Source organism: Carcharodon carcharias, chromosome 20 (genome assembly GCF_017639515.1).
Source record: "Carcharodon carcharias isolate sCarCar2 chromosome 20, sCarCar2.pri, whole genome shotgun sequence".
NCBI classification, from domain to species: Eukaryota; Metazoa; Chordata; class Chondrichthyes; order Lamniformes; family Lamnidae; genus Carcharodon; species Carcharodon carcharias.
Window position 1 is genome coordinate 87,840,621 of NC_054486.1, and position 13,175 is coordinate 87,853,795.

The 13,175-nt window shown below is 46.0% G+C and overlaps 1 protein-coding gene across 2 annotated transcripts in view; it reads right to left on the reverse strand.

The window, feature by feature from the left end:
- LOC121292530 (inositol-tetrakisphosphate 1-kinase-like) overlaps positions 1-13,175 on the reverse strand; it is a 214,734-nt gene that overhangs the window by 55,447 nt on the left and 146,112 nt on the right. The gene's annotated exons all lie outside the window — the stretch shown is intronic.

Below are 13,175 nucleotides of genomic sequence, written 5' to 3' on the forward strand. Positions count from 1 at the left end.
AAGCCACATACCATATAATTATTACTCATTAAGTCTCACACAGGAATCATGATTCCCTGGACACCGGGGGGGGGGTGTGTGTGTGTGTGTGTGTGTGTGTGTGTGTGTGTGTGTGTGTGTGTGTGTGTGTGTGTGTGTGTCCCTCAAAACAGCAATCGCCCATAAAGAATCACAGCCGTCCAGGTTAGAGGGAAGCGGCAATAATAAATGAGAGAAGTTTCGAGATTGATGTACAATGAGTTCCATTTTTTCCTTAAACGTTGTGCTAATCAAGATGGAGGGCAGTTGCACTGGATCTGGTGCCTTGCATGTTAAATATCATTCAGCACTTCCGTTAGACTAGCCTGAATTTCAGATGAGCACTTCCCACTGCATCAACGGACATTCCCACATTTGGTACAGCACCCAACCTTAGTTATGTCCTCTCTCTGCAGTCAAATTGTGGCCAATGTTAACGCTGTGGATTTGAGTCCAAGTGGAATTGGATTTAATGGCATAAACTAATTTCTAAATTTTTAAAATTCATCCAAATAGTCTGGGATGTAATCCAGGTCTACAGGGTGAAAGGGCAATGTTCTAACTCAATGTGACATTCAGTTCCCGCAGGATAAGCGAATCTAGATTCCAGGTGAATATGTGCACATCTGTTGTTGGGGTTGCTACTGAACCCCATCCACAGGCACTCCAAGCACTGTTCCACATAACTACATGTTTGCGTGACAATCTTCTGGCTTTCCTTTCCAAAAATCAGCCAAGCCCAAGGATGAATCCATTTTTATTGGCAATTTTCCTCTATCCATTCCTAATGGCATCAGCATTGTTTGCTGAGACACAGATTCTTCACAAATACCTCCAGTGGCTTGTTCAAGTAACAATGAATATATTTGATGACTATTATTGCGCAGTCGCAGTTGAGCCAAAATTTGCCATTCAAGTAGAGCATTGGAATCAAGTTTGTCCTGCCTAACCAAAAGACACTGAGGTTAACCGACATACTCCTACTCCGAGCTAAGGGCAGCTGTCACAGCTGAGTTAAAAGATCAAGGACAGGATCTTCCAGCCACTCACTGGACTAACTCACTGCTTGAAGCTATTCTTACAAAGTTCAGCAACTTGCAGAATGAAGGCTCATAAATGGTACCTTTATCTATTTAAAGCATTTAGCTGCCCTGGTTATTTACAGATTTGTATCCTCATTACCTAAGTGCTTGTGGAATGGCACTGAACACAACTTGGATCCAAAGGAATGAAAGATTTCAGCACAAAGCAGAACTGCTCAAAAGGTTACTTAGTCCAGAGTCAAAACAGTTCTAATATGGTAAAATGCATTTTAAAAATGACAAAAGGCAGTTGGGAAAGTATAAAAAAAAGGAACAAATAGCACACTGCCCCCAAAACCAGGCCATTTATCTCACCATGATACACACATACCATTCCACAACAGCAACAGAAGGTATGTGTACCAGTCGGATGTTGTCTATAGCCCATCTGAAGTCTACTTCAAGGCAAGGGCATGTTGTTTGAAACAAAGTGGGGAGCACAAGCTGAAACTGGATTATTATTGAAAAGAATTAAAACTGTTACCTATATAAGACAGGGCTATTCATGGGTATTACTACATCCAGGATGTTCTATGTTTTCTTTTATTGTAGAGTATAATCACGTAAGTTCATTTTACTGAGCAGATTCCTCAATTGCATTTGGACCTTTGAGGCAGCCAATTTATTTTTAAATGAATCTACACTTGGAGTGACTTAATGCACGAAGGCAAATTTGCAACGTTCAACAATTTCCGTACATCTCGATCAATTGAACATTTCGAACATAAGGTAAATAATGTTGAATTCGTGCCTAATTTTGAAATTTCCCATTAGGCAGTGCAAGTGTGAAGTACAGAATTAGAGACTATCCCGTGACGGAGTTAACACAAGGTTGAACTGTCCAATGACATCAGTTTCATTAAATATCCAAAATAATAGAAATAATTAGCTAATGTGCGCCATGTCAGTGGATTGAGACACTGGCTGTAGAGCTAAGTTTAATCAACAAAGTTGTCACAAAGGCATCATATTCAAAGATGAGGAGAATTTATTTTTATGCAGCCAGTTGAGCTGGAATACACTGTCTGAAAGGGTGGTGGGAGCAGATTTAATATCAACTCTCAGAGAAAGGAAGTGGATAAATCCTGAAAGGGGAGAAAATCTGCCGGACTGTGGGGAAAGGTTGTTCTTTCAAAGAGCCGGGGCAGACATGATAGACCAAGTGGCTTCCCTCTCTTCTGTATCATCCTATGATTCTAATGTTGGTGAAGTTGCTTCATCTGTTGCTAATCAAGCTAACACATCATTTCCCAGTCATGTACTTTCTAATGGATTACCCAGTTAAAGAGAGTCCAGGAAATCTGCTAAACCTAACACAGCAGATGGCTGTCTAGACACCACACATGGGGAAAATGTACAGCCAGAACCAGAACCATGCAATATAATGTTACTGCAAAGTAAAAAGCAACCTCCGCTTTTCTTCACCTTTTAAATCAAAAACCTTATTGAAACATACCAGATCTTTATCTGCATGACTGTGAATTCTTGTTACGTGGTCTTCAGATCCGTCTACGCGTGGGTTGAAGGCCACCTTACCTCCACAGTTAATGAGGGAACAAAAACATTAGAAACGGAGCAGCAAACTCTTATTAGTAATTAAAAGTAAGCTCTGGCAGATCCCAGGGAAGGAAATCAAGACTGCAAAAGTCAACCTTTTGGCATTCAGGCAATGCTCCAAAAGTAAATTAAACTGATCCCTGCTTCCCTCTGAATGCTCATTACCCAACTTCCTTCTGAAGATCAATATCTCTCGCATATCCTTCATGCATCACCAACTATTCACAAGTGAATTCTCAGCAGTTCATACTTTTCCCCAATTTTGTTCTTTCTTGGGGCCACTGCTTAACGCTAGTGTAAAGATCCACAGGTAGCAGTCACGCTACATTTGTGAAGCTGGATGGCGAGAGTGTGCTGGGTCATTCAAACACAACACCCCAAAGTATTTCAGAATTAGAGGGCAGAATCATCCCAGGTTTGCACTAAGTGCTGTAGCGGGCAGTGAAAAGGACATTTTACCCGCCGGCCATGATGGCGGGTTTTCGCATCGTATTATCCCATTACCGGTGTGACCCACCTCATTAATAATGCATTGCTGGAAAACATGCCAGGTGACTTGTGGTGGCCTCTTGAATCACCTCAGGCCTTCAGTAATCCATGGCTGTCAAAGGGAGGAAACATGTAATCCATGGCTGTCAAAGGGAGGAAACATGCTGTCCCCAAATTTAGCGGCGCCTACTGGACGCAGTGGAGGCCCGCCACGAAGTCCTCTACCCCCCACTCTGGGTGAAGACCAGCAAGCAAGGTGACAAATCCAGCATGGGAGACAGTGGCAGCAGTGGTCAGCGCCAACGCCTAGCAAAAGAGGACAGCCACCCAGTGACGAAAATGGATGAATGATCTCCATTCCACTAGGGTAAGTCACTCTTCTCATCACTCTCCACTCTCTCAAACTCTCAAACCCATTACACTTCCACAGGGATCTCACTCACTGGCAGTTCAATAGACATCACCACTCACTCTCTCTCACACACCTTCATCTGCCCTGTGAATCATATCCTCATCCTGTCCATGGCACCACTCACCACCTACACATGTCAGACATCCTTATCAACTGGCCTGGCAGGGGTCCTGCTTACACTCTCCATCTCTATTTATGCAGGGCAAGCTGGCACACAACAAAAAGGAAGTTACAGACTGGTTGGAGAAATGCCTGACATTAAGGTCCGCACAGACTTTGAAAACACGGTTGTCCAGTTGGCAACAATCTGGACGGTTCCTGTGTTGATGGGGAGGTCAGCAGTGCAACATCCATCAGACAACCATGCTAAGTCAGTTGCACAGTCCCAGGCCATGCACTAATTATCTCTTTTTGCTTTCGCAGGCACACCTGAGAAGCAGCCAAGGGGGTCCACAAGCCAAGTCCTTGGATGTTCAGTCATTAGTGCATTACATGGCTGCCCAAAACCCCATCCACCTCTGCCCACTCCACCTGACCAATTGGCAGCAGCTTTGCCCACTAGACTGCACGCTGTGCTCTCCGCTCTCTGCTCAGACATTCTTCTAACCCGCACTGCAGGGCTGCGCTGTTAGCTTGAACCAGAATAGGGGAGACTGGTCCAAAACTTAATGAAGACGTCACAAGGGGCTGTGAGCACCTCCACCAGTGACCGCTCCATTGCCAGCTTTCCCAAGAGACTGTACCAACTTGCCTAGTTGCCCAATTGTTCTGCAGCCTGTGCCCAAGGGGTGCAAAGTTCAGGAGTATTTAGTGGCACTCTCATGCCTCTGCATTGCTCAAGTGGGCCGATAAGCTAGATGCCCGACTCCAAGCATGTCAATGTAGCTGCATCTGAACTGTCTCAGCTGGGGAAGAACGCTCACTTTATATAAGGTTTCCCTAATGCATGGCCGCTTCCCTCCCCCAATCCTGGCATGTGCCAGAGCACTACCATCAGACTGGGCTGCCCTCCCGCACCAAACCCCCAGACCCCCAACCCCCACCTGCAGTGCAGCCCTTGCCCCATCACCTGACCGTCAGCCAGCCAGGAAAAAAGTGACATGACTGTGCCCTCACCTGAGTGTGTGGCACCCCTTCCTTGAAGTTGAACAGGCGATCTTCACGAGCATTGCACAACGTTAGTGCGCACTCACTTCCGAGTTCCTCTCGAAGTTCAGCTCGCCAGGTGCATGCCCTTTAAATGCTGTTGTGAATCACGTCATTCTGAAATCATGCCAACGTACCAGGATGATCCAGTGTGGAGGGGTGATTCCGGCAAGCAGGGTTTATAATGGGACGCTAGAGTATTGAAATTAGGCTCCTAACGTGCGACAGCAGGAAAGGCAGCCCACCACTGACAGGCAGAGCAGATAATCGCAAACTGGTTTCACAACGGTGCAAAACAGATTTTTGGTCTTTCCTCCACATTGGTCCCCATCCTGGCTGCCATGATGCCTGCCACCAATGGAGCGGAAAATTCCAGCCACAGAAATGGATGATTTTAACAAAGTCTTCAAACAGCGACAACTCTTGGTAATGACTTCACTTAAAAAAAATTTGAGGCGTGATGTGAGACTCTGTTCTTAAACAAGTTGTTCCATTAAGTGACCATACTTTAGAAAAATTCTCATCAATACTACAATAATCTAATGGCAATTAAGAGCTCAAAGGTTATGATCTATCGAGGACCTGCTCTAGCATTTGAACTCACTTTGTGCTAGATTGACCCTGGAGTTGTTGCACATCACAAGAAACACAGAACTCCTAGTTCATCACTGCCTAATTAGCTTTAGAAGCAAAATGCTTAAATCAAAAAGATGATCCAGGACCCGACTCTGAGCATGGAGTCCACCTAATGAGTCTAAACAGTTTATTTCGATACTCTGTGCATGTGGGGAGCCATTTTCCCTAAGTTACAGTTGAAAATCAGAAAGTCAACTGGGGAATAAAATGCCTTCCCCCTTTTTATTTTTTCAATTTCAAACAACCTTTTTTTTTTAAAATGGATTAAAGAAAACACTCAAGGGAAGAGGAGTATGACAGAAGTCTCATTTCACAAGCTTCGACTGCACTCCAATCCTCCTTTGCAATGTCTGCATGGATTTCGCAGATCTGTAAACGTCCACTAATCATTCACCTTGCGTTTCTTCTGTAGTGCTTTGACAATGTTCAGTTCCTTGGGCATGATGGAGCTGGCTTTCATAGTTCCTTATCGCAAAGTCCAGCTTCAATTTCTATTGAACCACTTGAGTCTTTTTTTGGAGCAATTATTCTCCCTCCCTCCCTGGGCCTCCTGCCTCCTCGGCTCTGCTTCTGAGGCTTCCTCCCCTGTGGCACTGCCGCCAGTTTGAAACGGCCCTGCTCCATGTTTCTAAAGCCTGTTGCGCCTGGTATTCCCAGGCGGTCTCCCATCCAAGTACTAACCAGGCCTGATTCTGCTTAGCTTCTGAAATCAGAGGAAATGGGCGTTTTCGGACTAGTACGCCTGTAGGCTTCTCCCCTTTTAATGCACACTAACCAACATTGCTCACAAGTGTGGGAAGTGCACCTGATGAGGCTTCAGTCAGTCCAATACAATCCGTATTTGTTTCAGTTAACCAGAGTATCTTACCCAGGGCCCCCGATCCAGTGGAAGCTCTCAATGGTATTCCACTGCTTCCAGCCAAGTTAAACAAACCACGAGTTGCACATTTCATAAACCCTGATGAACTGCAGATATTTCAATCAAACAAATGTGTTAGCACACTAGATTGATTGCAGATAGGCCTCTGGCCATGGCGAGATTTTGTTATGGCTTCTTCAGTACAATAGGCCCATAAGGAACTGCAGTAACTATATCTTGTTTAACATTCTGCAAGATTACATGAACTGTATTTAGTCTATGACATTATAGCTGGTTACACAATTCATCTTTTGGCTTGCTTAAACACAATTCTCTTTTTAATAACATTCACAACCCTCAAATCATCCTGGCCCCCAAGGACAGAACACTAGCCAGTCAATCTATTCAAGGCTACGGGCTTAAGGTGACGGTTTCTCTTCAGAGGGCAGAGTTAGACCGATTCTGAAATGCATTTAAAGGCAAATCAGTCAAAAAGACTGAAATTGTTTGGAAACATGAAAATAAAATGATTTTTTAAAACTGCAAACTCAGCAGAAAAAACTGCCATTGTTCCCCTACCTTTGGCCTATAGCTATCTCACGTGACACTAATCAATACTATTCCTAGTTATTACTTCCTAACTTGGTTTAATACTTTGCTTCACAAGAGACCTGAGTTTTAGCCAATCTCCTTCATCGAGTACAACCATGTCTCTCTACAGCTACAGTTGTGGAAGCCATACCAAAAGATTAATGAGGATTGAGCGTTCAAGATTCAGCCACAGTGGTGGGGGTTATGACTCCAGCATTTAGTTGGCTTTTTAAAAAAATTCTTAGGTTGTAACTGGCAAGGCAGCATTTATTTTCTACATCTAGTCACTCTTACGGGTGCTGAGCTTTCTCCATCAGTAAGCGGGTCATCGCGGCGAGTGTCCCCGGCCAGGCAGAGAGCGGGTCATCGCGGCGAGTGTCCCCGGCCAGGCAGAGAGCGGGTCATCGCGGCGAGTGTCCCCGGCCAGGCAGAGAGCGGGTCATCGCGGCGAGTGTCCCCGGCCAGGCAGAGAGCGGGTCATCGCGGCGAGTGTCCCCGGCCAGGCAGAGAGCGGGTCATCGCGGCGAGTGTCCCCGGCCAGGCAGAGAGCGGGTCATCGCGGCGAGTGTCCCCGGCCAGGCAGAGAGCGGGTCATCGCGGCGAGTGTCCCCGGCCAGGCAGAGAGCGGGTCATCGCGGCGAGTGTCCCCGGCCAGGCAGAGAGCGGGTCATCGCGGCGAGTGTCCCCGGCCAGGCAGAGAGCGGGTCATCGCGGCGAGTGTCCCCGGCCAGGCAGAGAGCGGGTCATCGCGGCGAGTGTCCCCGGCCAGGCAGAGAGCGGGTCATCGCGGCGAGTGTCCCCGGCCAGGCAGAGAGCGGGTCATCGCGGCGAGTGTCCCCGGCCAGGCAGAGAGCGGGTCATCGCGGCGAGTGTCCCCGGCCAGGCAGAGAGCGGGTCATCGCGGCGAGTATCCCCGGCCAGGCAGAGAGCGGGTCATCGCGGCGAGTGTCCCCGGCCAGGCAGAAAGCGGGTCATCGCGGCGAGTGTCCCCGGCCAGGCAGAGAGCGGGTCATCGCGGCAAGTTTCACAGGTCAGTCAGCGAGCGGGTCATCACAACGTTTCCCCAGTGTGAGAGCGGGTCATCGTCGCGAGTTTCCCCGGCGTGAAAATGGGTCATCGCGGCGAGTTTTCTTGGTCAGAGAGCGGGTTATTGCAGTGAATTTTCTTGGTCAGAGAGCGGGTCATTGCAGTGAGTTCGCCATCAGAGAGCAGGTTATTCTACTCGTAGGTATCATTTAGTAGCACAATTGAGAACTCCATCCATCATTCCACCCTGGTGCATTGAAATTGAAGTCGTCACCAGCAGTCCTTAAGTGCTTTAGCCTTTCAATGCTAGTAACAAAGATTTTCCAGGACCAGTTTCCTCTCCAAAGGCCCTGTCTGTCCTATTTAATCACCAAGAACTTTACACACAACGGGTGGGAGGATGAATTTTGCAGCTTAATGGATTGGGCCTCTCCAACAATTAAAGAGTTTGGCAGAGTCGTAAGGTTGATCCTGGTTTTGGCTGGTCCTGGAGTGCTGCTGGGTCGAACACCAAGTGCCTTCATATACTCTTTGCTTAACAGGAGACTTCCCTTCTAAACCAAGTGATAACCATACTGGCGATCAGAATTTCTGCAGGTCACAAAAGCATGTCATGATGTTCCAAGACTATTGATGCAATGGCAAAGCCAGTCTCAAGCTCACACACTTTTCAAAGATAGCAGCAGTTTGGTGGTCATACGCCAGAGATTTACAACTGTTTTCAATTGAAGCCTAAACACAGACAGAAAAATTGCAGCTTGCTAGCCCTAGAGCATCAACCAGGGTGAGAGGTTGACAGAATGGCTGATAAACTACAGAACAATGAAAGCAGTCCTGAAATCCTGAACAGTTCAGCTGAAAGAATTCAGGGCTTCGGTAGATGTGGAAAGCAAATACTTCTCTCTATGAACTTCAGCTTGGATCCTTCATCCAGAATCATGGTTTTCTGTATGTAGGCTGTTGATATTCAGCTCTATCTACCTTTCTTGGTGTCTCCTCTATCTCAAAGTTGTCTGACTTTGGTTGCCTGCCTGCTGTATTCTATCAGCAGAAATTTCCTCCAATTAAATTCTAGGAAGACTGAAGCAGTCTTCGGTCCCCATCACAAACTCTCTTCCCCGACCGCCAACTCCATGGCAACTACCTGAGGATGAATCAGACTGTTTGTGGCCGTTCTGTGATGTTCGACCCCCGAGATGAGCTTCCCAACACAACCACACCATCACTCAGATCACCTATTTCCACCTCTGTAACATCGCCTAACGCCCCACACAGACCACCCATCACCTCACCTCCGCCTCAGCTTATCTGTTGCTTATGACTCATGCGAACAGGTGAGGTGAGAGTGACTGCCCTTGACGTCAAGGCAGCATTTGACTAGGTGTGGCATCAGGAGCCCTAACAAAACTGGAGTCAATGGAAATCAGGGGGAAAACACTGCTGGTTGAAGTCATACCTAGCACAAAGGAAGATGGCTGTGGTTGTTAGAGGTCAATCATCTCAGTCAGGACATCACTGCAGGAGTTCTTCAGGCCCAAACATCTTCAGCTGCTTCATCAATGGCCTTCCTTCCATTATAAAGTCAGAAGTGGGGATGTTCACTGATGATTGCAAAATGTTCAGCACCATTTCCAACTCCACAGACACTGAAGTAGCCCATGTCCAAATGCAACAAGACCTTGGCAACACTCAATTTCTGGGTAATAGGTGCCAAGCACCATTTGTGCCACACAAGTGCTGGGCAATGACCATCTCCAAAAAGACAGAATCTAACCATCTACCCTTGACATTCAATGGTATTACCACAGCTGAATCTCTCATTAACATCCTGGGGGTTACCATTGACTGGGAACTGAACTGGACTAGCCATATAAATACTGTGGCTACAAGAGCAGGTCAGAGGCTAGGAATCCCCAAAGCCTATCCACCATCTACAAGGCACAAGTTAGCAATGTGTTAGAATACTCTACTTGCCTTGATGACTGCAGTTCCAACAAAACTCACACAGCTCAACACCATCCAAGGCAAAGCAGCCCACTTGATTGGCACCTCATCCACAAACATTCACTCCCTCCATCACCAATGCAGTGGCAGCAATGTACACCACCTACAAGTTGCACTACAGGAAAGGCTCCGTAGACAGCAGCTTCCAAACCCACAACCATTGCCATCTAGAAGGACAAGGGCAGCAGATACATGGGGACATCACCAGCTGGAAGGTCCTCTCCAAGCCACTCACCACGCTGACTTTGAAATATAACAGCATTCCTTCACTGTTGCTGGGTCAAAATCCTGGAACTTCCTCCCTAACAGCACAATGGGTGTACCTACATCACATGGACTACAGTGGTACAAGAAGGCAGTTCAACAGCACCTTCTCAAGGGCAATTAGGGATGGGCAATAAATGTTAGCCTAGCCAGCGACGCCCACATCCCATGAATGAATTTTAAAAATTCCTTTGTTACTTCTAGGCATGATTATTCCAATGCACTCCTGGCCTGCCTGCCACATTCCATCTTTCAGAAACTTGAGCATACTCAAAACTAACCTGTTCATGCCCTGACTCACTAGCAAATCCCATTCACCCATCTTCCCTATTGAAGAATCCCGCTCCGGCACCATGAAGTAGGCTTGGTATTCTTGAGTATGTTAATGGCAAGTCTTTAATAACAAACTCAACTATATTCATATTTACAGTAGAGGGTACAGGAGTTGACTCCAATCTAGGCCTTTACCCAACTCTGTCCATCTCTAACAAAAACAGAATTACCTGGAAAAACTCAGCAGGTCTGGCAGCATCGGCGGAGAAGAAAAGAGTTGACGTTTCGAGTCCTCATGACCCTTCGACAGAACTTGCCAAGTTCTGTCGAAGGGTCATGAGGACTCGAAACGTCAACTCTTTTCTTCTCCGCCGACGCTGCCAGACCTGCTGAGTTTTTCCAGGTAATTCTGTTTTTGTTTTGGATTTCCAGCATCCGCAGTTTTTTTGTTTTTATCTCTGTCCATCTCTAGGCTGACCATAGCTCTGGGTCATGTGTCTTCTTACATTACTGCGTGGGCATTACTGTACTCAGTCCCACATTAACCCTAAATGTACCAGGACCAACTATTACACCTATGCTCATTGATTTACTTTGGCTCTCAGTCAAGCAATACCTTGATTTTAAAATTCTTATCCTGGTTTTCAAATCACTTGATGGCTTCGCCCCTCTGTCTCTCTAATTCTGTTCAGGCCTACTATCCCTGCTGGGTCTCTGCAATTCTGGCCTCTTGAGCATTCCCCATTTTAATCACACCACCACTGGCCTCACCAATGCCCTCAGCTCTAGAATTCCCTTCCTACATCTCTCTGCCTCCACTTCTACCTTTATGGTGCTCCTTTAAATGTGTCTCTTTGACCAAACTTCTGGTCATTTGATGTAATACTTCTTTGGTATCAAACCGTGTTCCATTAAAGGTGTTTGGTGATGGTGGTGGCGGCACTGCTGCTGCTACTACTGAAACAACTTGCATTTATATCGCACGTTAAAGGTTGTAGAACATATCAATATACTTCGTAGCAGCACAATTAGACCAAATAAAATGACTGCAAGCCAAGGAAAGGGACATTAGGGCAAGTGAATAAAAACTATTAAAATGATGTAGGTTCTAAGAGTGCATTAAAAAAGGGGGGGTGGGGGGGGGGGGGGGGGGGGGGGGGTGGTGGGGCAGGGGAAGAGGTCTTGAGGAGAGAATCCCAAAGCTCCAGCCTCAGACAGCTGCCAACGGAGCAGCAAAGAAAGTTGGGGATGCACATGAGGTCAGAATTGGGGGGGAAATGTAAAGCTTTCAAGGGGGTTGATGTTCTGGAGAAGGGTAGTTCCTGTTTACACACACAAAGTCACTTTGAAAGCAAAAGATCATTTTAATGTTCAGTACAAAATGGAAGGAATTCAAGAAGTGCGTGACAGAACAATGTCAGATGAAATTTATTGCAGACTGTACTCAATAGGAGGAGGAGGAGAAATGGACAGTACACTTACTCCATGAATGGTGTTGAAATAAACTAAGAATGAACAAGGCCTTGCTATCCGAGTGGACTTGGTGCTAAACATAGTCAACCAGAACAGAGCAGCAATTCATTGTCAATGGAATGGTGAACTACATAGCAATAAACAAGTCCAAGGGAAGAACAATCATGCTGTACAGTGCTCTGGTCAGACTGCATCTCAATTATTATATTACATAGTGATAAACTTGGGAGACATTTTAAATGCTGGGGGCAGTGAAAAACCATGAAGCTAATAATTCCCAGTGTGACATGTCTGAGCTTATAGAGAAGGTGCGGAGAACGCAGCCTTTCAACCTAATAACCGGGCATTGGAGAGGTGATCTTAAAAGGTGTATAAGATGGTTTAGGGACAGTAAAAGATAAATCTGAAATTCTACTTTAAATTAAGTGACAGGAGTGGGACAAAATGACATGGATGCAAACTGCCCCTTGATCGAAGGAAGAACAGGCAAAACACAACAGTAAGGAACAAAAAGAATTTTGCACCAGATAATCTGGTTTTAGTGAGGTTGGGTGAGGGATAAGTTCTGGTCAGGACATGGAAAAGCTTCACTGCTCGTCTCCCAATATCATCAGGGGAGGCTTTCCATCCACCCAGGAGGTTTAACAGTTTAAACTGACTCAGCATCCAGGGCACCAGGACACAGTGAGGTAGGATTGAGTGAGCTTCTGGAAACATTCGAAAACTAAAGACAACAATCTCAATATTAATTCACAGAGAGCCAGTGGAGTTTGAAAAGTACGGGAACAATGCAAGTTCAGGACATGTGTGTGTAAGTGGAATGCTCTGAGTAAACTGCAGTTTGGGACAAGTAGCAGAGGGGCAGAGATAGAGAGAGTATTGGAGGTGACAAAAACATAAATCAGAGTTTCAGCAACATGGCGCAGGGGCTGGGGTATATAGATGGGCAATATTTCTGAGGTGAAAGGATAGTAGTGGTCCACATGTGGACAAAAACAGTATTTCAAAGTTCTGAACCTTGGATTGAGAATGACATGGCACCTAAGAGGCTTGAGGTCACGGCAAATCCAGGGTAAGAAATGAGAATGCAGTTCATGCTTGGTAGAATTCACTCCTCACACCCCATGTACTTCAGTCATTATCACAAGATAACTGTTACATACCACGCCCTGTAATATAATAAAACTCACCATCCAGCATCCACAATTTTGAATAGGGATGGGACAATTGTATTCAGAGGACTTAGCTTATAATGTCATCAGCAGCTCTTCAGAGAGCAGGGATTGGCTGGTCTGCCAAATACCTCTTATAATTCAGGTTTAACAAATGAGTATGTATAAAAACA